This window comes from Cololabis saira, chromosome 15, assembly GCF_033807715.1.
Source record: "Cololabis saira isolate AMF1-May2022 chromosome 15, fColSai1.1, whole genome shotgun sequence".
In the NCBI taxonomy this organism is placed as follows: Eukaryota; Metazoa; Chordata; class Actinopteri; order Beloniformes; family Belonidae; genus Cololabis; species Cololabis saira.
Window position 1 is genome coordinate 24,042,422 of NC_084601.1, and position 23,576 is coordinate 24,065,997.

The following is a 23,576-nucleotide window of genomic DNA, read 5'->3' on the forward strand; positions in this document are numbered from 1 at the left end:
CAACACAAGGTAATTCAAAGTGCTTTACATCAACCTTAAAAGCGGCAAGACATAATTAGACAGTAAATAACAAATACAATGAAATAAAATTATGAGAAAAGAAGGTAAAATAATAAAAAGCACAAGTTGCTGAAAACTAAGGGCAGTAGAGTACAGCAGGTACATCTCATTCGCAGTTTTCAGAAAGTATTTAATTTAAGAGTACGCTTAAATACCAAATAAATTGATAAGAAAAGAGGTAAAATACTAAAAAGCACAAGTTCTTAAAAAGCAAGGGCAGTAGAATACAGCAGGTAAGTATTTAATTTAAGAGTACGCTTCAGTGAACAGTAATGTTTTTAACCCTGATTTAAAGGAGCTGACAGTTGGAGCAGACCTCAGGTCTACAGTAAGTTTGTTCCACCGGTGAGGAGCAGAATAACTGAACGCTGCCTCACCTTGCTTGGTTCTGGTTCTTGGGAACCACAACAAACCAGATCCAGGTGACCTCAGGGGTCTGGGAGCTTCATTAATTATTTGGTCTATTAAGAATCTCATGGTAACAAGATGATGTGAGTGTGCATGGTTGTTAGTCTGTATATGTGGTCCTGCGATAGACCAGTGACCTGTCCAGCTTGTACCTGCCTCTCGCCTGTAATGAGCTGGGATAGGCTCCAGCAGACCCCCGTAACCCTGCACAGGATAAAGCGGGTATACTGTAGATAATGGATGGATGGATACCACACAGAAGTTAGGATGGTTTTTTTTATTGTTTTGTTTTTTTTATTGAACACAATTCATAAACAAGAACACACATTTATACAAACTGCTTGTGAAGGAAATACAATACAATATAAGAAAATAGAACATATTTTGGGAGGTATCATGAACAAGAGACATATAGAGACACACACACACAAACAATAAGGTAAACATAAGTAAAATTAATAACAAAAAAACTGTAAGGCATTTTAAGGTAAATAGCATCGACATTTCAGAAAGAAATTAAAATAAAAGATACTTTGATATCTCAGCTAACAGCCTTTTTACTGAGTTATTTGACTTAATGCTTTTTATAGAGACAAAAAAACGTTTGAAACCATTTAAAAAAAATGGAACAAGGGCTTAATTTTTCTTCATGATATTTAGCCAGTAAAAGAATGACATTAACCAAGAGAGACACTGATTTGTCAATTACGTAAAAAATAATATTAGCGATTTCTAATTTTGGAATGTCGTTCATTTTTAAAGATTTCTTATTTCTAATTTGACGTCAACAAGTTTGTGAGTCAGGACACAATAGAAACATATGATCAAGTGATTCTTCACATTCATTACAAAAAGCACAGGGGTCAACTTCAAATTTTTAAGAAGTGAGGATGTTGGCGTTTGTTCCCGCCGGATTACCAGGGCAGTAAAACAAGCGGACTCGGACTTGCGTCACGATGACGGAGCCGGAAGACCGTACATTCTTGTTAAAGCGGCCGAAACGATGTCAGAGTTAGACACAATTACCTCTTATTATAAATATTATAATTTTTTTTATATAATTAAAAAGGAAGTGTGGAATGCTGTTTTGGTTGTGAGTGCAGGGAGGAAGCAGGAGACTGGGCATGGGACTGGGGTCTGAATGGACCCGGGGAGCCCGGCTCGTGGGCGGAGCTACCAGGGGTCCACAGTTCATGGCGTGTTCGTGGAACCTCGAAATTTCTAACTCCCCGGACTGAACAGGACCCGTGTCTCCGTGGTTTGATTTGACTTGATGATTTTATTTCCAACATGCATGATCAAAAAGCGTACAAAAAAGTGAAAAAACAGAATACAAAAAAAAATAAATAAATAAATATATATATATATATATATATATATATATATATGTGTGTACAGCACTTCATATAATATATATATATGTACAGCACTTCATATAATAATAGTTCACAATACAATAGTTATGTTATGTTATTTAAAAGTACGGCGAGAAAGAACTTGAGTTTAAATTTGTCTTTTCATCTGACCAAACTTGAAATTAGTGAGATTTGTTTCCCCTCAAGACGCAACAATAATCGTCATTTATGTGCATTGTTTCAGAAGGATGTTGTATCAATTCCATATGTGGTTTCTTATTGGAATAACTTTGTTAACAATCTTGACTGGAAAAAGATTTGGACGTTACCTGCAAAATACTTAATCACTAATAAAATGAAAGAAGTATCTTTTAAAATAATTCACAGAGTCTACCCATGTAAAGTTTTTTTCAACGCTTCAAAAAAGACATAGACAGTGTCTGTTGTTTTTGTGAAGGATCCCCTGAAGATGGTTTTTATTTATTTTGGAGTTGCTCTTCCACTACCAAATTATGGGACTATATCTGTACTTTGATTTGTGTTTGTGTTTAACCACATTTCTCCCTTTGCTTTGAACATGTATTGTTTGGCTTCATTGACTATCCATCTGTTAAAAAAAACAATTTTATATAATTAATCTTATACTATTGGCAACATGGTTTATTCACAAATCCCGTTATATTAATCAAAAGCCTCTTTTTTGTATTTTTGAAAATGAGGTCAAACAATATATTAGAACCATTAGTCTCTCCACCAATGCAAAGGCCACCAAAGGGCACACAAACTTAAGGCCTTGGACCAAGGCCTTAAGTTTGTGTGCCCTTTTCAATGTATTTCTGTATTTCATTGTGTCCTGATTTTCCGCTACTGAGTGTGTGTCTCCCCCTGTCGGTTGGATTGTGCTGTGCATTTTGTCTTTCAATAAAAAAAATAAAATTAAAAAAAATATGAATCTTACATACATTCTTACATATAATAAGACGAGTTTCAATATCTGTTCAATACAGTGATATAATACTCTCTCTCTCTCTCTCTCTCTCTCTCTCTCTGTGAGCATGTCGGAGTGAGCGGGCGGGGCTGAGCGTTTGAGTGAGTGTGACTGTTGGCAGCTGTGCCAGGGACAGTTGTTTTCTATCTTTTTGCTATCTTTTCTATCTCTTTATTTGTATCTTTTTTCATTTCTTTATAGTGTTAAGCTTTGGTTCTTTTTGGGTTAGCAATACTGGCGTGGAGTTTGTTGTTTGTCTTTTTGTCTTGCTTTACCTGGATGTCTGCTTCCCGGGCGTGGTCGCAGCCGCTCAGGTATGGAGAGTTTTGAAAAACTCACGCGGCGTCATGCTGTTAAAATAGCATCGAATGCCAGTGTAGAGGTTTGCAGTTTGGCAGCAGGAGAAGTTGTAGGGCATGGCAATATTTTGTCAGCGGCCCGCATGAACAATGCTATTGTGATGTTTTTGTGCACTGTTGATATGGCTAATGAGCTAGTTGAAAGGGGTTTGGTGGTTGATGGCATTTTTCATACTGTCCTTCCTCTATCAACCCCATCAAAGAAAGTGACTTTATCTAATGTTCCTCCTTTTATCAAAGATGAGGTTTTAGTTGAAATCCTTTCAAGGCATGGTAAACTGGTTTCCGCAATTAAAAAGATTCCAATTGGAAGCAAATCCCCTTTACTGAGTCATGTAATGTCATTCAGGCGCTCCGTATTCATGGTCTTGAAAGACAACAAGGATGATTTGGACCTAAGTCTAAACGTGAAGGTGGATAACTTTAGTTATGCCATCTATGCTTCAACAGGTGTTATGAAGTGCTTTGGTTGTGGGCAAACAGGGCACCTTGTTCGTGTGTGTCCTAAAGAGAAAGAGAATTCTAGTGATGTGAAAAAAAATCACGGAAACACTAATAGGACAACGCCTAATGGAGCTGTGGTGGTTGAGCAGGCTACCGAGATGGGTGCGTCTGCTGTTGCGGCACCCGCTGTATCCAGTGGGACTTCGTCTGCCTCAGCCGAGTCGGTAGGGGCAGATAATGCGTCCCTTTTGCGGGAAGAGGTTATCAGGGTAAACCCGACTGATAAGCCAGTAGGCCTACATGCAGAACAAAGTTCTCCCTTAGATGATGCAGTAGATGCAGAATCTGAGAGTCAATCCATACAGAACTCGCAGAGCAGCGTCTCTGAGGCCAATTTTGACCAAGTTCTTGCGTCTCTGGATGACTCCCTCATGGATACAGAGGAAACTGTTTTTAAGATGCCCCCCAAAAGAAAGAGACCTAAAAGGACTAAAAAGAACGATGTTTTGGCTGACCTTAGCGGCACAGATAATGAATATGAGAGTGATTTTTCTGACTGTAGTGTTAAATGCAGCTTACGTCAGAGTGGTTTTTCTAGTTGCGATTATAGTGTGGAAGACATAAGATCCTTCTTGAAAAAAACAAAACATATGAGAAATGTTCAGATTGACGACCACTTCCCTGATGTGGAGCAGTTCCTCACGAAAACTAGATCTTTTTTGAGTGAGGGCTGCTTTACGAATCCAGAGTGCTACCGTCTCAAAAAGATAATGACCAAAATTAATGTCTTGTTGAATAGTGATGTCTGATGTCTAGTTTATCTTTCACATGAATTATGATGATGGTGTGCACACAACTCTTATATTTTTTTCTTCTTATGACGGGAGAAATCAGAATTGCTTCCTTAAATTTAAATGGGGCCAGGGAAGGAACTAAAAGGGCCTTGTTATTTGAAACGATTAAGAAGAATAGGTTTGATGTGCTTCTTGCTCAAGAAACTCACACTGACGACTCAATTGCTGCTGACTGGGCAAGTGAGTTTGATGGCCTGTCTATTTTAAGTCATAACACATCCAATAGTGGTGGTGTTGCTATTCTGTTCTCTAGGACCTTTACTCCTATTTCCTACCAGACTGAGGAATTAGTCAAGGGCAGACTTCTAAAAATCAGAGCCCAATTTGAAAACAATTTCTTTGTGTTTTTTTGTGCTTATGCACCCACCACGCCAGTGGATAGAATGCTTTTTTTGAATATATTAAATGATGCTCTAGGCAATTGTGAGTCTGAAGATTTTTTACTCTTGGGAGGTGATTTTAATTGCACTGAAAATGCAATGGACAGAAATCATGTAGAGCCACACATGCCCTCACGCAGAAGACTCATAGAACTGATGATTGCGAATGAGCTTGTTGATGTCTGGAGGAACTTTCACAGTTCACAGAAGCAATACACCTGGGTTCACTCCTACAATAACCGTTTGACTTTGGCTAGACTGGACAGATTTTATGGTTTTAAGCATCAACTTAGTTTGTTTAGGAAATGTGCGATCATCCCAGTTGGTTTTTCAGACCACAGTTTGGTTTTTTGTTCTCTTTCGTTAAGCTCTGTAAAATCTAAAAGCTCTTATTGGCATTTTAATAATAATTTGTTATCCGATGGCCATTTCAGAAAGGTTTTTAGACTATTTTGGCAGGATTTCAAGAACACAAAACCATCATTTAGCTCTTTGCAACAGTGGTGGGACTTTGGCAAGTCACAAATAAGACAACTGTGTCAGGAATATACTTTCTGTGTCACAAGGGACATAACTCGCTCAATGGTAGAACTTGAAAAAGAAATAATTGAACTCCAGCGTTTAGCTGAACAAACTGGTAATCAAACTTATACGGCAAGTGTTAAAGTGAAGCAGAAATCATTGGCTGACTTGCTAGGTATAAAGGCACAGGGAGCACTGGTCAGGTCCCGCTTCCAGGGCGTGGAGTTGATGGACGCCCCTTCTAAATTCTTTTTTAATTTGGAACAGAGGAATGGGCAGAAGAGGTTCATTCACTCTCTGCTCTCTGACGATGGCTCACTGTTGACCAATCTGGCTGAAATACGTCAGAGAGCAGTCGGGTTTTACGAAGAGCTATATAAGAGTGAGAACTCAGATATTCAGCTGAAGGATGGTCAGTCATTCTTTGAAGATCTACCCCAGGTGGCCGAAGACGAGAATGCGTTCCTTGGAAGGGCTTTGACCCTAGAGGAGCTGCAGAGAGCCCTCCAGAGTATGGAGGGTGGAAAGGCACCGGGGTTGGATGGTCTACCCGTGGATTTTTATAAGTCCTTTTGGTCTGAAGTGGGCAACGATGTGTTGACTGTTCTCAGTGACAGTCTTGCCAGGGGGCGTTTGCCACTGAGCTGCCGAAGGGCAGTACTCACTTTGCTCCCCAAAAAAGGGGACTTGAATGACATAAAATCATGGAGACCTGTGTCAATCCTCTGTACTGAATATAAATTGCTCTCTAAGGCATTAGCTAATAGATTGAGTAAAGTTGTGGAGCAGGTTGTTCATCCTGACCATTCCTACTGTGTGCCAGGTAGGTTAATTCAAAACAACATTTCATTGATCAGGGACATTTTTGATGTTGGTAAGCTGTTTAATTTGGAATTTGGCTTAGTATCCATTGATCAAGAAAAAGCATTCGATCGTATTGAGCACAATTATTTGTGGAGTGCTCTGGCAGCCTTTGGTTTTTGCCCTGAGTTTATTGGTATGATTAGAGTTATGTACTGTGACATCGAGAGTATTTTAAAGGTTAATGGTGACTTGTGTGCTCCTTTTAAAGTTCACAGAGGGGTCAGACAAGGTTGTGCCTTATCAGGTATGTTATACACTTTGGCAATTGAACCCCTCTTGGTGAAGCTGAGGAAGGAACTGGTGGGGGTGAGAATTCCAGCGAGTGAAAGTGTTTTTAAACTGTCGGCATATGCAGATGACGTTGCAGTACTTGTAAATGATCAAAGGGACATAAATATTATGTTAAAGATTGTTGATGATTTTAATGTGGTTTCCTCAGCAAGAGTAAACTGGTCAAAAAGTTTAGCTATGCTGGTCGGGACTTGGTTAAATGGGGAGCCAAGCCTTCCGGCTGGCTTACATTGGGCTAGGAGTGGTTTTAAATATCTTGGTGTTTTTTTAGGGAATGAAACTTTTATTCAAAAGAACTTTGATGGGGTGGTGGAGAAGGTTAAGGGCCGCCTTGATAAATGGAAATTCCTTTTAAAGAAGATATCCTACAAGGGGCGTGTTCTTATCATCAATAATTTGGTGGCATCTGCCCTTTGGCATCAGTTGTCTTGTGTGGACCCTCCAGCAAAGTTGCTGTCAAAGATCCAGTCAATCCTAGTGGACTTCTTCTGGGATAAGCTTCACTGGGTTCCACAGAGCATCCTATATCTACCTAAAGAGGAAGGTGGACATGGACTTGTGCACCTACAAAGTAGGACAGCTTCCTTTCGGTTGCAGTTTGTCCAGCGTCTTCTTATGGGACCTCTGGATTCCGGCTGGAAATCTGTGGCATGTGCCATTTTACAGACTTTTGATGGACTGGGGCTGGACAGAACTTTGTTTTGGATGGATCCAAGGAGATTGAACGTCAACAAACTCCCTGTGTTTTATCGCAATTTGTTTAAAGTTTGGTCCCTTCTTACAGTGCAACGCACAGGAAGCACAGTGTCTCTGCATTGGCTTTTAAAGGAGCCCCTAATCTTTGGTTCCGTTTTAGATATGTCTCTTGAAAAGTCTCTTCCCGCAGTCACACATAGTCTTCTTAGGTCTGGAGTCATTACTTTAGAGAGTTTACTCAAGTTCGCAGGACCAGATCTTGTTAACGCTGAACAAGTTGCCAGTCAACTGGGGATGAGATCTGTTCGAATAGTAGCTCAGTTACTTAAGAAATGGCGGGCCTCCCTTACAAGGGAACAATTACAGATGTTGGCAGACTATTTTAGAGGGCTGTGCAGTTCAGACTGTAATGATCCTTTTCCCAATCTGTCATTGTCTCCAAATTTGACAGGTTGTACTGGTCCGTACTTGCATTTTGAACAATTGTCTCTTTTGGGTCAGAAGCCAGCTGCTGGCAAGTGTTTATATAAACTGTGTGTGAAGTCCTTTAACAAAAAGTCTCTGGACAAGAGGGTGGAAACACCCTGGTGCACTGTTTTAAAAATGGGGGAAAATGTTCGACCCCAGTGGAGAGCACTATACAAGTCACCCTTAGCCAAAAGATGTGGGGATTTACAATGGAGGATTCTGCACGGAGCAATTGCAGTTAATGCCTTTGTTTCAGTGTTGAATCCTGTTGTAGATCAAGAGTGTCCATTTTGTTTTGTAAGAGAGACTGTGTTTCATTCCTTCATGCAGTGTGTAAGGTTACGACCATTATTTGTGGTTCTACAGTCACTCTTTGATCATTTTAATGAAACATTTTCAATGGAGACTTTTATTTTGGGTTTTAAATATGTGCGGAAACATCGTTTCAAATGTCAGCTGATAAACTTTCTCCTAGGTCAAGCAAAAATGGCAATATATGTTAGTCGTAGAAACAAAATTGAGCTAACTTCTAGTGACGACATAGTAATGGTCTTTTCAATACTTGTGAGGTCTCGCATGTTAATTGATTTTCATTTTTATAAGGCCATGATGAATATTGAAGCTTTTGAAGAAATTTGGTGTTATAATAGTGTGTTGTGTATGGTTGCTAATGATGAATTGCAGTTTGCACATTTCTTGGAGGATAAAGCATGACTTGACCCTCAATTTTATCTATTTATTTTTTATTGTATTGTTAATGTGATTGTACTCTGCACAAAGTGATCATGTATTATGTGGCAAGAATGTAATAAAAGGTTTTTGAAAATTAAAAAAAAAAAAAATTCAATTCTCTCTCTCTCTCTCTCTCTCTCTCTCTCTCTATATATATATATATATATATATATATATATATATATATATATATATAAAAATCAAAGCAAATCAAGGCAAACAAAACAAACCCCCAGCATTAAGTTGTGCTACTATGTATATATGTACCAATAGAAGTAATTATAATGCATAGTATTACATTATCATTACTTTACTATAATAGTACAATAAAATAGAGAATAGACAGCAATGGTATAACAATATATACTTGAATAACTATATAAGAGTAGATATGTTATATATACACTGTTCATAAATTTACCTCCAATTATATACATAAAAATTACTATAAATCTATACATCGACATATCTACATATAACTATAAATCAGTATATATTAAGAGATATGGATACAAATACTGTACGTATAATGCAACTCAATATATCCATATACATACCTACATATAACATATTTATATCCATAATATACATCTATATCTACATTTTTATCTACGTTTTATCGTATCATTATCGCTAGTACTCCACTCAGTTTGGAATAAATTAATATACAGAACGTAAACAGGTTCAGTGTAGTCCAATTAAATATAGTCAAGTTAATAAAATAAAAACTTTATTTATGATAGTTTGGTGTTTTGTTTTTTCAAGAAAACAAAAATTTCGTTTTATATGTTGTGGTTTAACTCTGATTTTTGGGGGGGATTATGTCCAATATTGAAGATGTTAACAGCCTAAATAAACCCAAAGGAAATCTAAAAGTGATCAAATCCTCCTGGTGTTATCCAAATTATGGCATACCATTTAAAACAGCCGAGTGGCTGAATGCAGATTTGCCAATTTTAAAATAAGCAGACTAAACAGATAAACAGAGTCCCTATAGTCAAGTTTTACAGTTTTTTTCTGAATGCTTAAGCACATTTTTTGCAACATTGGCTATTTTTGCTCAACTCTACACACAAATGAGAAAACCTTTCACCAAATTATCAAAACGTTATAGTTCTCTTGCAAAAGCAAACACAGCTTGATTAACTCTTCACACCTTAGTAAAAATGGTGTTTTCATATCAGACAGTAAACACATGCCATCATTTACTAAGCACATAATGTGCCAACTACACACTGATGGTATGAATACAAAACACATCTGGCTTTTGCTTTTTCTGTGCACAAGGTAGGCTAGGTCAGTTTGAGGTCATACTTTTGTCATAGTTCTGTAAACACACAGGGATCCAAACTTCAAGTATTGGTGTTTATTCACACTCGTCAAAACAAAGACACAGCACAGAACACAAAATAATAAATTCACGGGCCGCTCGGTGGCGCAGTGGGTTAAGCAGCGGCTCATATACTGAGGCTACAGTCCTCCTGCAGCGGTCGCGGGTTCGAATCCAGCCCACGCACCTTTGCTGCGTGTCTTCCCCGTTCTCTCTCTACCCCTTTCCAGTCTGCATCTCAATAAAGGGCCACTAGAGCCCAAAAAAATCTTAAAAAAAAAAAAAAAAAAAAAAAAAAAAAAAAAAAAAAAAAAAAATCACAAAAAAAGACAATCAGCCTACATCATGCCGTCTCTCTGGGTCTGGCCACAAAATCTCATCCACATGGCATGCGATGTCCTCCAGTCCAAGGCACCGGGGAAAATACCTCCTTGCATGCCGTATCCAGGCCTGACTTGATGCCTGCTCAATATCTCCACATGCCTCCTCCATTGCCTGTAAAAGGGCTGGGTGTTGATGGGGATGGCGGTCGTGGACTTTCCAGCGCCAGGCAGAAAAGAACTCAGCCCTATGGAAACTAACATTGTCCCATATGATGACATATCGGGTCTGCTCTGGTCCTTGAACAGTGAGAATGTTGTGTAAGGTGTCCAGGAATGCAATCATGTGTGCAGTTATATGGGCCAATGGTTGCATGATGGTGAACAACACCATTTTGGCTGATAGCTGCACACATGGTGATGTTACCACCACGTTGTCCAGGGACATTGATTATTGCACGGTGTCCAATAATGTTCCTACCACGCCTCCTTGTTTTACTGAGGTTAAAATCTGCCTCATCGACAAAGAGCAGCTCGTGTCCCATGGCATCTGCCTCCAGCGCCATTACTCTCTGAACAAGACAAAAAAAAATGCAACACATCAGGCCCATACACAGCACTACAGTAGCCTATGCACTTCGAAATTCAGAACCAATGACACTATAGCTTACCTGCACATACTCATATCGCAGTTGCTTCACACGTTCACTATTTCTTTCGAAAGGAACTCTGTAAATTAGTTTCATCCTTATTCTGTTGCGGGCAAGTACACGACTTACCCGGTAGTACTGGCATGCTCACACTGCGTATATTTTGGAAGATGGTGTCATTATCAATTATACGCTGCTGTATTTCGCGTAGTCTTATTACGTTATTGGCAATCACCATATTCACTATATAGGGCTCTTGCTCTGGAGTGAACATTCTTCCTCTGCCCCAAACATCTGGACGTCTAGCAATTCTGTAAAGTAACAATTTCAGAATTTTTGCATGTATGGTATTGTTGTGTTTCTCATTAGAGTAGGGCAGTGCTACAAATCTTAGTGCAATGTGACTGTACTTACCGATTTTCATTTTGAAATGTCCTAATGATACTCGTGTCACGTCTGGGGGTAAGGTGTGGACCCAAACGCAGGAGAGCAGGAGGCGGGAGGCAGGAGTCTGCAAAAGATAGGATTTATTTAACAAAAAAACAAACTAAAAGCGCTGCAGAACAGGATTAAAACAAACTAAACAGGGATCAAAAACTTGAGGAGGAAGAACGTGGCAGGAAACATGAGGAACAAAACAGTACGGTCAGACAGGGAACAAGGGAATGACAAGACCAGATATACACAGGGGTTAACGATACATGACGAGACACAGGTGCAGACAATCAGGGCAGATGGGACACAGGCGGGGCAAAACAGAAACTCAAAGACTGGGGGGGAAGAGTCAAACCCTGACAACTCGTTACAGTGTACCGGCTCAAATCAGGCTGAACCCGTTGGCCAGCTTCCCTCAGGGTCATTCCATGGTTTATGACATGGTCCACTATTGTTGCTCTGATGTCATCAGTTATTCTATTTCTTCTTCTTACCCTTCCTCCTCCCCCTCCTTGTCCTCCTCTTGCTCCTCCTTGTCCTCTTCCTCTAACTTCCTCTAACCCTCTCGCTTCTTCACCTCCACGTCCTCTTCCTCGGCCTCTTCTGATTCTTACTCTTCTTGCTCCTTCCATTGTACTCCACACAGACAGCTTACCTGTGGCTTATTTATAGTGCTTAGGCTGATTGCAAAGTGAACTAATTCTCTGAAATTGTTTTCACATGTAAAATTGTGCCAGACAGTTGGCAAAATAGTGTAAATAATAGCCATACATGTGTATAATTTTGCTAGGAGTGTTTTGGAAATGTGGCAATTGAGTGTAAGCAGCGAGTTGTGTTTAAAGTTCTGCAAAAAGAGTGCTGTGCAGTGAATTGTGCCTACAGTTTTGCAAAGTGTGTGTTACAAAATTACAAACTGAGTGCAAAGCAGTATTTGTGCTTTTAGTTTGGCTAACTCAGTGAGTGGTTTTGCTATATAATAGTTCAGTTTTAGAAATTGTGCTATACTCTTTTAGAAAAAACACACACTATGCTAATATCCACCAAACACAGACAAATTCAATTCAATATTTTACATCAAATTTACTACACTCCCTACAAATTAAATAAATTTAATAGTGCGGTCTCTGCCATGTGCCAAAGATGCAAAATAAATACTGGAAATCTGCTCCATATGCTCTGGAACTGTCCTGTTATAGATGCTTTCTGGAAATACGTCATCAAAACAATCTCTGACATTTTAAAATCCCATATTCTTGATCCTAAAGTTTGGATACTGGGAGATATTAGTTCATTAAAAATAACCTATCATAAAAAGTATTTCATTCTGCTCGCAGGCACCGCAGCAAAAAATTGTATTTTAAAAAACTGGAAATCGGAAAACCCCCCAGGACCCAAACAGTGGATCAATGAACTTGGATCAAAAACTAGAGACTTTGACCTTATTTGGGGACCTTTTTTGGATTTTTTGCTTTTAATGGACTAATGATCTGAATCATCTACTATGTTAATGAATTTGTTTTCACAGGACTTGATTATTTAATTTATTATTCATTTTTGTTCTAGTATTGATAGACACATGTTAAATAATTTTGAATGATGTAATTTATTGACCATATGAGGGAGGGAAGGGGAGAAGGGTGTGTTGTTGTTTTTTATTTTTATTTACATTTTTTATTTTTTATTTTTTATTTATTTTTTTTTTAATTTTTTTTTTTTATTATTATTATTATACTTTATTTATTTTGGTTTAATTAATGTTGTGAAAAGTAAAAAAAAAAAAAAGGGGGAGAAATATTGATAATTATATTGTTATTGTAAATATTTCTTTTTTTTATGCCCTCAATAAAGATATCTATACAAAAAAAAAGAAATTGTGCTACAAGAATATGATTAGCGCCTAAGAAAAAACTGTAAGTCACATTTTTGAATAAATTTGTTAATATCTTTCTGTAATTTTCCCCCAACTTCCCGCTGGGGGAGCAAGCGGTATCATCGAATTTATAAAATTAACTTTAGGTAGCACATTCATCTTTATAATAGCTATACGGGCCTGTAGTGAGTTTGGTAAATTCACCATCTGTCCTAATCATATGTAATTTTCTTAAAGACATCTACAAAATTGTTCTTAACAATAGCCTCCAGAGAGGCAGTTATGCGTTAACTTTTTAAAGCTAAGTTATTTATTATCCTATAGCTTCTAAATGAAATTAACACTTCAGAACATTTAGAAGGAATTTTAACATCTGGTATATGGAAAGATTCTCTGCAAAAATACATTCATGCATAAAAGGCCAAAAAAGGACTTAGATCCCAACGGCAAACTATGTTTAATTGCACTGTTATTGTTATCCAGTGAATATGGTTAAAAACATTACAATCAACCATTCTGAGACAATTCTTTTGACAAAAGAATATTCTTATAATTGTCGTATAATACAACCGTATTGGAGAGCTGTCAGCGGTTTCTACAAACGACACAGAAGTGCAGGCCTCCCCGCCGCCAGTAGAGGGCGCCACCGCTGCGAGGACAGCCTCAGAATCCGGGGGTTCACTGGCAATAGAGTACTAGAGAGAGAACTGAAATTATGAACCAGATAGGCCCCGTATAGGAGGTGATGCAATAGGCTTTTATTGAAAATTAAAAAATGTTAAAGTCAAAATTTAATCCCCCCCCCCCCCCCCCCCCTCAAATTCTAGGATTTTATTTCAACCAGATCACAGTTTCACAGTTTCTACATTTTTGCTGACAAAATTACAAGTTCATGAAGTCACAATTGTCCCCCCCACTTGAAAGAATTGTGAGCCCAAGAATGCAAAATAATGTAGTTTTTGTTGTGGCAGTTAATACATTTTCAAAGTAAAAAAAACAAAAAACAAAAAACAAAAAAACAACAAGCAAACGAACAATAACTAAAAAAACAACAATTTTCCCTCTAATATTTTTTAATTTATGAAGCCAGAAGTCCCCTTTTCCCTTCAAATCTATGAATTACCATACCACAGTGTTCTCTTGAATTCTGTGATAGTATACTTTTCTTTTCTTCTTTTGCAAATCTACTGATTTTAACTATCTATGTTCTTCTTGGAAATTCACAGATTTATGAAGAAAAATTTCCCCTTTATTTATTTTATTTTTCACGTAAAACTCCTGCTCAAGATGTACTTTTAGTTTTGTCTCACAGACTTGTCAACCAATGTAGAATTATTGAGTTTCTTTCTTATAATTTGTGAGTTATAAAGTTTTTCTTCCTCAGAATTTTCTGGACAGTTAAATTTTCAAATACGGCACAGTGCTGGTTCAACTATTAGCCACGTTCATATCAGATAGCTAGGGTCCTCAACACGTAAGAAATAGTCCTGCCAGTTTCTGATGGAGAGTTTGTGTCGTCATTTTGTTCCTTACAAACACCAGGAAACTGGACCACATTACACCGGTCATGAAATCACTACACTGGCTTCCAGTGAGTCAAAGGATAGAGTTTGAAATCTTACTGCTGGTCTACAAAGCACTGAATGGTCTTGGACCAAAATACATGGTTGATCTGTTAGTTCCTATGAAGCTCCCAGACCCCTGAGGTTCATCTGGATCTGGTTTGTTGTGGTTCCCAAGAACCAGAACCAAGCAAGGTGAGGCAGCGTTCAGTTATTCTGCTCCTCACCGGTGGAACAAACTTCCTGTAGACCTGAGGTCTGCTCCAACTGTCAGCTCCTTTAAATCAGGTCTAAAAACATTACTGTTTACTGAAATTTACGGAAGAGCATTAGGACCATGCAGGAGAAAAAATATTTGAGAGGGGAACATTTTTTTTTATTGTGCACTTCGAGAAAAAAATCGAAATGTTGAGAAAAAAGTTGAAATGTTGAGATTAATATTGAAATACAATTTCAAGAATAAAGTCGAAATTTTGTGGATAAAGTTGAAATTTCGAGGTTAATATTGAAATACAATTTTGTGAATAAAGTCGAAATTGTACTTCAACATTAATCTCGACATTTCGACTTTTTTCTCGACGTTTCAACTTTTTTCTCGAAGTGCATAATGAAAAAACATCTTCCTCCTCTAAAATATTATTTTTCTTTTTCTCCTGCCTGGCCCTAATACTCTTCCATATAAATTAAATACTTATCTGCTGTATTCTACTGCCCTTACTTTTTCACAACTTGTGCTTTTTATTATTTTACCTAATTTCTTATCATTTTATTTCATTTTATTTGTTATTTACTGTTTATTTGTGTCTTGCCGCTTTTAATGTTGATGTAAAGCACTTTGAATTACCTTGTGTTGAATTGTGCTACACAAATAAACTTGCCTTGCCTTTTCGGCCCCCACACCGGACGCCTGAGTCAACAGTTCTAGCAGGTGGGTGCACCTGTGAGCCCAGAGATGGAGATGTATCTTGTATGTTGTTGACAACATGAAATACTTTTGAAATGAATAAAAATCACAGTAAATATACGAGTGACCTTTAGTGTGATTTTAGGTCAAACCACAAGAGATGCTCCACTCTGCTGCGAAATGACTTTGTGTTGCAACAAACAGACGCAACAACAACTCACCTCAGCCAAGGCAGGAAGTCAGCGGTTTCTCCTGCTTTCATCGACCTTTACATACTGTAAGTGCAGGCAGCCCCCGCCCCTGCACCCCCACGCTCCTGATGAACTCGCCCAGGTAGAAAGCTGAACTTTGAGCAGGAATTTCAGGTTACATCATTATCCAGCCACTGTTGCACAAATCTGGTATTTTTTCTGAACCGTCACACCACAGGATCTGAGAGTCACCGGGACTGGTGTGGGTGGAAGGCCTCCCGGAGCCCGACGGCTGTCTGAAGGAAGCAGGCAGGTTCACGCTCGCTCATCAAAATGTATTTTCACAGGTAAAAGAAGAATAGATGAAGCAGAGGCCGAGAAAAAGAGCCAGCTCAGGGGGGAGTTGTTCTGGGGCTGTTCGGAGTGGATCTTCTACACGGGAAGTAGGCTGTGAAGTTCCTCAGTGAGATGTGGAGGAATGTGATTGGCCCACGCAGATCTGCAAGTCCACATTCATCACACTTCTAATACCACTTCAGATCAGAAAACATCTCAGATGATATTCAATTCAATTTAGCTTTATTTATATAGCGAAAAAACACAACAGAGGTCTGATCCAGACACTGTAAAAAATACAATTCGACTCATTCCACAGTTGTCCAATCAATATAAAGCCAATAATAATAATAATAATAATAATAATCATAATCATAATAATAATCATAATAATAATAATAATAATAATAATAATAATAATAATAATAATAATAAATTATGAACCCAGAAGTCCCTCTTCCCATTCAAATTTATGAATTACCATACCACGGTGTTCTCTTGAATTCTGTGATAGTATACTTTTCTTTTCCTTTTCAAATCTACTGATTTTAACTATCTATGTTCTTCTTGGAAATTCACAGATTTATGAAGACAAATTTCCCCTTTATTTATCTTATTTTTCATGTAAAACTGCTGCTCAAGAACATGTACCTTTCAGAGTTTTGTCTCACAAACTTGTCAACCAATGTAGAATTATTGAGTTTCCTTCTTATAATTTTGTGAGTTATAAAGTTTTCTTCCTCAGAATTTTCTGGACAGTTAAAGTTTCTAATACGGCACAGGTTCAGCTATTAGCTACGTTCAAATCAGATAGCTGGGGTCCTCAACACGTAAGAAATAGTCCTAATGTTAAATATTATTATCATTATTGCTTAGCCAAGGAAACCAAAAGGAAACTGGACAGAGAAACTTCCTGAAACAGGAAGAAACGTCTGACAGCTCACACAGCAGCTCTGGGTCAGGGGTGGATGGGCCTCTGTGCCTTAATCATACCATAAAAAGTCAAATTTCTTACTTTTTGCTCCAAAAATGACACAGGTCCTTTAAAAATGAACCACCCCTGCAGTCTGAGAGCAAAGCGCTCTGCTTGAAGAACAATGAACTCTTTAAGATATGATGGACATTGGCCATTAAGAGCTTTTTATATGAGGAGAAGAATTGTATATTCTATTGTGGATTGTCGGTAGCCAGTAGTTGTGTTTCCATTACCCTGGATTTGTACAAAACCCAAACCCTTCACAGAACACCTTTGATTGGAGATGTTTCTCATTGGTTTGAAGAGGAGTCTCGCAAGAGTTACGGAGAAAGCTGGGAGAGCACACTCATACGGAGAAAACCTCGTTCAATGGAAACATCGACCCCCTGCAGCGGCACCTCTATTGCAAATTCAGAGTTTCGCTTTTGTAACGGAAAGGCAACTTATAAAGCGAGGCTTGAAGGGGGGAGATTTGATGCACCCTGCTGGTTCTCGCCACAACCCGGCGGCAGCGTTGTGGATGAGCTGGAGATTTTCTTGACAATTTTTTAGGAATTAAAGAGGTGCCTTCAACACCTAGAAGAGATTAAAACATCTCTAGTAAAGAGATGCAAATGCAGCATTGAGATCCAAAGCTACCTCATACTGTGCAATATTCTTTCATCCATTCATGTGCAATATTCTTTCACTCATTCACTCATTATACTTGCATAAGATATGTTTAGATATTTATGTGGATATTTATGTAGTATATATTATATGTTGAGAGGGATAGTTATAATTATGTAATATGTTATATATTTATTAGGTATGTAGCATATATATATTTATAGGGATATTTATGTAGTTTATATAGTGTATATTTATATAATATTTGTATTTTCTATATATTGATATAATATTTATATTTTCTATATACTTATATGGATAATTATGTAGTGATAGGCATGTTTACGTAGTATTTATATAGACTATATTTATATGGATATTGTGTAGATATAATAATAACAATAATGTAAATTCATAGAGTTATAAAGGGGTAGGAACTAGGAAAAAGTGTATACTTCTTCCTACTCCTTTTTTCGAACATATGTGAATATGGAGATGTTACTGTTTATTTTTTTACTGTTTATTTTTATTTTTTTTATATACATGTTCAAAATAAAAATTCATTCATTCATTCATTCATTCATGTGTAATATTCTTTCATTTTCATAGTGTATATATATTTATATTGTCTGTTTCTTATTTTGTTTTTACATAGCCTTTCACATGTGTGCACTTTTATGGAGCTTGATCTCATTATATTATTATAATGACAATAAAGGCTTTCTATTCTATTCTATTCTATTCTATTCTATTCTATTCTATTCAATGGCAGGCCAAAGGTCCCCTATCAGAGGCCGAGAGGAGAGCATCGCTCCACCGGAGCAGGTCCACTCTCTAAATCCTGATGGAAACTCTTCAAGCAAGTTATTTGCTTCCGGAATTGAGCTGCAACTATTTTCTTTTCAAGAATCCTTTTTTTTCAAGAATTATAATATAAAGGGAGATTAAATATGGGTTTCTAATTGGCTAACAGTCCTGGATCTCTTACCTTGGTGGGTTTCTTAAGTAAACGTTTAATAACAGCAACCTCAAAACTCACTCTTAGTTTTTATGTGATGGTCCGTTTCAGATTCCTCCAGGCCCAGAGATTTCACCTCTAGGAAAGTCTTCAGTTTCTTTATTGTCCAGCAGTTTTCAGTCACATAAGTGGAGGAAACTCCACATTTCAGCTCTTACAGACCACTTCCTGTTTATACTCAGATGTATTGGCTTCTGCAATCACTCAGGGCTCCCGAGTCACAAGATCAGTCTCAATATCCAGAATTTGTGGAGGACTAAAAATTAATTGTTTTCATTTGTAGCCACCTAAATAAGGGTGTTTACTTTGGGAAATCATGACACAGATATGTGCTGCAGATCTGAAAGGACATAACATTTGTAATATTTTACTTTTACAAAAGTGCAAGTTTATTTCAGTGCAGTTTCTAAGATTACTTTGACCAAATCTGTGAGTTCATGATGAATTTTTTCGGATTTTTTCCTTGAATTCTTACCCTGTCTCTTCAGCTCCGTTTTCCCTAAAACCCTCAGGTACAATCGCACATCTGTATATTTCAAATGTCACCACCTGACCTACTTTTGCTCGTCATTTGTGTTGGTGCGGTTGTTAAACAACACACCCACAAGGGGACGGTGATAAGTGAAGTACTGACATCGACAAAGACGTTTCATTTTCGCTAATTCTGAGTCGGAGGAAACAGAATCAGCAGTGTGAACAGACTGTTTTGTTTTATTTAGGATCTCCAATTAGCATTAGCAACGGCATTAGCTATTCTTCCTGGGGTCCGACATACACACAACACACAAATTAACACTTAATACATAACAGACATACATTATACATGACAAACAAAACAATAATAGACACAACTCCCTTAGTCACAAATAACACAGAGGAGAACTAAATCACCACCATTCTCAGACATAAATACATAGAAATGAAATCAAATAAAACACCTTCATAAACAATACCTGCCTGACCTTATCTTAGAATTCTTGACCACTTTTCACCTTTATTGTGATAGGGTTTACACTACCTGTAACTCTATTCAACCTTCATTCTGTTCCTTCAACTGAAACTTAAACCAATCGTTGCTACCTGCATGAGAAATATGAACTGGTCTAGAGTTCCAGCCAACCATGGCTCTGTAAAAAAAGTTCTCTCAATCAAACCTGTTCTCACCCTTGGTAGTTTGAACCTCCTTTCTGATATGATTCTTGTATTGTAACCATGGTGAGCAAAATTATAACATAATCTGTCATACAGTTGTTTCGGAGATCGTGACACCAGTATATTCCTCAGAATATAGGAATATAGCTCGTACTCTTACTGGGGTCCACATTAAAAAAACAATACATTTAAAACATACAGTTAAAAACAAGACATAAAGAAAGATGAAATAACACAACAAACCTACATTAAACTTTACCGTACGTGTAAATCATTATCTTAAAACAAAAAAAAAACATACATGAAACATTCCAATATACTGGCAGTAGCTTGGATATTTTTAACTGTACACCCTATGTATGTATGTTGTCTTTTAATGCTGCTCCTTATGCCTTTTAAATTGCCCCTCGGGGACAAATAAAGTATTTTGAATTGAATTGAATTGAATTGAATACAGTAAAACATCATCTAGGCCATGAAAATCAGATCAAAAACACACCTTATCCTGTCCAGTATATATATGTGTGTGTGTGTGTGTGTGTGTGTGTGTGTGTGTGTGTGTGTGTATTATCCTATACATACTTTATGATATTCCAAGGTGTTTCTTAATTTGCTTTTTTTAATATTGATTTCTGTGTTAATTTAGTCATAGACAGTGGTAAAGAATTAAAATAAAAATTGGTGTTGGCTTAGGAAGTGAAAACCGGCCCTTGTTGCCTGTCTAGTGGCGTATGTATATACCGTATATATATATATATATATATATATATATATATATATATATATATATATATATATATATATATATATATATATATATATATATATATATATATATATATATATATATATATATATACGGTATATATACGGTATATATAATTGGTGATTCTAAATTGCCCGTAGGTGTGAGTGTGTATACGGTGTGAGTGTGTATATATATATATATATATATATATATATGTATATATATATATATATATATATATATATATATACATACATATATATATATATATATGTATATATATGTATATATGTGTATATATGTATATATATATATATATATATATATATATATATATATATATATATATATATATATATATATATATATATATATATATATATATATATATATATATATATATATATATATATATATATATATATATATATATATATATATATATATATATATATATATATATGTCACTTGTGCAGAATTAATGATTCATGTCATGTCCAATACTTTAGACCAGCCTTTCTCAACAGGGGTGTCGCGGCACCCTGGGGTGTCCTCTGACTGCTTTAGGGGTGTCTTCAAAAAATTACCTATTCTGACATTTCATATATAAATATATGAATGCATACATAAATACATTCTTTTTACCTATGAATGAATGAATGAATGAATGAATGAATGAATGAATGAATGAATGAATGAATAAATAAATAAATAAATAAGATACCGTATTTTGACGACCATTAGGCGCAGACAAACGTCTTTTTTTTAAATGTGCCGCGCGCCCAATGACCCAATGCGCCCATTGCATTATTGTATGGCGGACGTAATTGAGGCCACCATGAGAAGTTAAAGGGGGAAGGGGGCGCGACAATGTAAAAAAAGAAGTGAAAAATATGAATGCGGTGCTTGCTGTTATTCTGGGAGGTCTGACGAAGGAACTCCAACCGCTGGACGTCGGTGTGAACCGGCCGTTCAAAGTGAAGCCTGAATTATGGTTCCGCGTTAAATCGACACGTAGCCTACGGCGTAGGCTACGCGGCGCCGCACACCGTACGTGCGCGTCATATGCATTTACAGCGATGCAGTGTGGTTTTTAATTATATTTTACTCTGGGGTGTCGTGAGATTTTATTCACTTTTGAAAGGTGTCATGACTGAAAAAAGGTTGAGAAAGGCTGCTTTAGACTATCTGCCAGTTTTTTTGTCTTTGTTGTTGTCGTGTTTGGCCGCATTGATTGGCTCGATACTGCCCCCCCAAGGAATACCTTGAGGATGTGGAAAAGAAACCAGGCGAAATCAAGGCAGGGTTCAGAGAGAAGAGCATCTCTATCCGTTTGAAATGTTGAGCATAAAAACATTGAAACCCCTAACATGTCACGCTACTCAGCTGGTCTCCGCTAGGGTGATTTAACTAGCGCAGCTTGAGTTTGAACCTTAGATTCACAAAAATATGTTTTCTTGTTGAAATGTACCAGACGAATCCATCAACCCTGCTCATGTTGAACAGTCTCAACACCTTCACGCTGGAGGTGCACGACGGACCGGCCCCCAGTCAGAACCCGTGGAACTGTGGAAGAGTTCCAGTTGTAGTTTGGTTCTATTCTTCTGCAACACTCGTTTATCTGATCACAGTTGTTTCCCTCGTGCGATGGTCTGTCCCAATCATAAGAATTTCAATAATAATAATATTTATACAGCACTTTTCTAGATAAGGTTAAAAATCCATTCCATCCATTATCTATACCCGCTTTATCCTTTGCAGGGTCACGGGGCTCTGCTGGAGCCTATCCCAGCTATTTTCAGGTGAGAGGCAGGGGTTACACCCTGGACAGGTCACCAGTCCATCGCAGGGCCACATATACAGACAAACAACCAGACACACTCACACCTACGGGCAATTTAGAATCACCAATTAACCTAGCATACATGTTTTTGGACTGTGGGAGGAAACCGGAGTACCCGGAGAGAACCCATGCAAGCACGGGGAGAACATGCAAACTCCACACAGAAAGACCCTGCTGGGCCTGGGAGTCGAACCGGGGACCTTCTTGCTGTGAGGCAACAGTGCTAACCACCAAGCCACTGTGCTGCCCCAGGTTAAAAGTTACGTAATATCTCTGTTCTTGTATTTCAAAAGAAACTTGGTTGAAACAATTGGGGCAGATGTGGGTTTTTCCCTTCAGTCTTTAAATAACCATACACTTGTACCTGTTCTCTGGTTATCTTCTTGCGGTAGGTTAGCAGCAGGGGTGAGTCACTTTCTGAAACACAGCCAGATTAATGAAGCTTTTGAACTAATTCCTTTCAACCAGAGGAGTGGGAACATCTGTGGGTGAGGGGGTGGGGGGGGTGAGGAGAAGTGAGGACAGATAATGCAGCAAAAGCTGCCACATTAAGAAGCAGCAGAGGTGGCTGGGGCAAATCAAGGAATCAAAGAAAAGCACTTGGTAAAAATGTTGAATCTGGAACTCGGACCATTTTTGTTCTCTTTACACATGCTTCCTTTTGGATGACATCATCAGCAGACACGACGTTCACACAACATGTGACATGTCACTCCATTGCTATGTAGACAACACCCTGCTCTCCAGCTCTGTTCCTGTATCTCTCTCTGTCTCTTACTCACACACACACACACACACACACACACACACACACACACACACACACACACACACACACACACACACACACACACACACACACACACACACACATGCACACAAACACACACGCAAGAGGCCCTGCTCTACCGATAAGACCGGAGATATACTTGCAGTTCAGACTGCGTGTACACGCATCATGGCCGCCACGCGTATCCTGCGTTCATTTGACGCGTCGACGTGCACATTCTCAAAAAGACACTGAACGTGTAGCGACCTGCAGTTTTCGCTATGAGTGGCGCTGGTCCCGGTCAGATACCAGCTGGTCCCGGTCAGATACCAGCTGGTTCCGGTCAGATACCAGCTGGTCCCGGTCAAATACCAGCTGGTTCCGGTCAGCTCTTACCACTCATGTAGGTAGAGGGGGGTAGTTAGCATCATAGCTGTACATG